At 38.0% G+C, this 1753-nt stretch overlaps 1 pseudogene; it reads right to left on the reverse strand.

The window, feature by feature from the left end:
- The window catches only part of LOC105555459, a 34869-nt pseudogene that overhangs the window by 10462 nt on the left and 22654 nt on the right, over window positions 1–1753 (reverse strand).

Raw genomic sequence — 1753 nt, forward strand, 5'->3', positions numbered from 1 at the left:
TTGGTCTATTCAGGGATTCAGCTTCTTCCTGTTTTAGTCTTGGGAGAGTGTATGAGTCCAGGAATTTATCCCTTTCTTCTGGGTTTTCTAGTTTATTTGCATAGAGGTGTTTATATTATTCTCTGATGGTAGTTTATATTTCTGTCGGGTTGGTAATGATATCCCCTTTATCATTTTTTATTGCATCTATTTGATTCTTCTCTCTTTTCTTCTTTATTAGTCTTGCTAGCAGTCTATAAATTTTGTTGATCTTTTCAAAAAACCAGCTCCTGCATTCCTTGATTTTTTGAAGGGTTTTTTGTGTGTCTATCTCCTTCAGTTCTGCTCTGATCTTAGTGATTTCTTGCCTTCTGCTAGCTTTTGAATGTGTTTGCTCTTGCTTCTCTAGTTCTTTTAATTGTGATGTTAGGGTGTCAGTTTTAGATCTTTCCTGCTTTTTCTTGTGGGCATTTAGTGCTATAAATTTCCTTCTACACACTGCTTTAAATGTGTCTCAGAGATTCTGGTATGTTGTGTCTTTGTTCTCATTGGTTTCAAAGAACGTCTTTATTTCTGCCTTCATTTTGTTATGTACCCAGTAGTCATTCAGAAGCAGGTTGTTCAGTTTCCATGTAGTTGAGCGGTTTTGATTGAGTTTCTTAATCCTGAGTTCTAGTTTGATTGCACTGTGGTCTGAGAGATAGTTTGTTATAATTTTTGTTCTTGTACATTTGCTGAGGAGTGCTTTACTTCCAAATATGTGGTCAATTTTGGAATAGGTGCTGAGAAGAATGCATATTCTGTTGATTTGGGATGGAGAGTTCTATAGATGTCTATTAGGTCCACTTGGTGCAGGCCTGAGTTCAGTTCCAGGATATCCTTGTTAACTCTCTTTCGTTGATCTATCTAATGTTGACAGTGGGATGTTAAAGTGTCCCATTATTATTGTGTGGGAGTCTAAGTCTCTTTGTAAGTCTCTAAGGACTTCCTTTATGAATCTCAGTGCTCCTGTGTTGGGTGCATATATATTTAGGACAGTTAGCTCTTCTTGTTGAATTGATCACTTTACCATTATGTAATGGCCTTCTTTGTCTCTTTTGATCTTTGTTGTTAAAGTCTGTTTTATCAGAGACTAGGATTGCAACCCCTGCCTTTTTTTGTTTTCCATTTGCTTGGTAGATCTTTCTCCCTCCCTTTATTTTGAGCCTATGTGTGTCTGTGCACGTGAGATGGGTCTCCTGATTACAGCACACTGATGGGTCTTGACTCTTTATCCAATTTGCCAGTCTATGTCTTTTAATTGGAGCATTTAGCCCATTTACATTTATGGTTAATATTGTTATGTGTGAATTTGATCTTGTCATTATGATGTTAGCTGGTTATTTTGCCCATTAGTTGATGCAGTTTCTTCCTAGCATCGATAGTCTTTACATTTTGGCATGTTTTTGAGTGGCTGGTACCAGTTGTCCCTTTCCATGTTTAGTGCTTCCTTCAGGAGCTCTTGTAAGGCAAGCCTGGTGGTGACAAAATCTCTCAGCATTTGCTTGTTTGTAAAGGATTTTATTTCTCCTTCACTTATGAAGCTTAGTTTGGCGGGATATGAATTTCTGGGTTGAAAATTCTTTTCTTTAAGAATGTTGAATATTGGCCGCCACTCTCTTCTGGCTTGTAGAGTTTCTGCTGAGAGATCTGCTGTTAGTCTGATGGGCTTCCCTCTGTGGGTAACCCGACCTTTCTCTCTGGCTGCCCTTAACATTTTTTCTTTCATTTCAAC

This window comes from Mandrillus leucophaeus, unplaced genomic scaffold (assembly GCF_000951045.1).
Source record: "Mandrillus leucophaeus isolate KB7577 unplaced genomic scaffold, Mleu.le_1.0 Scaffold686, whole genome shotgun sequence".
Taxonomy (NCBI): Eukaryota; Metazoa; Chordata; class Mammalia; order Primates; family Cercopithecidae; genus Mandrillus; species Mandrillus leucophaeus.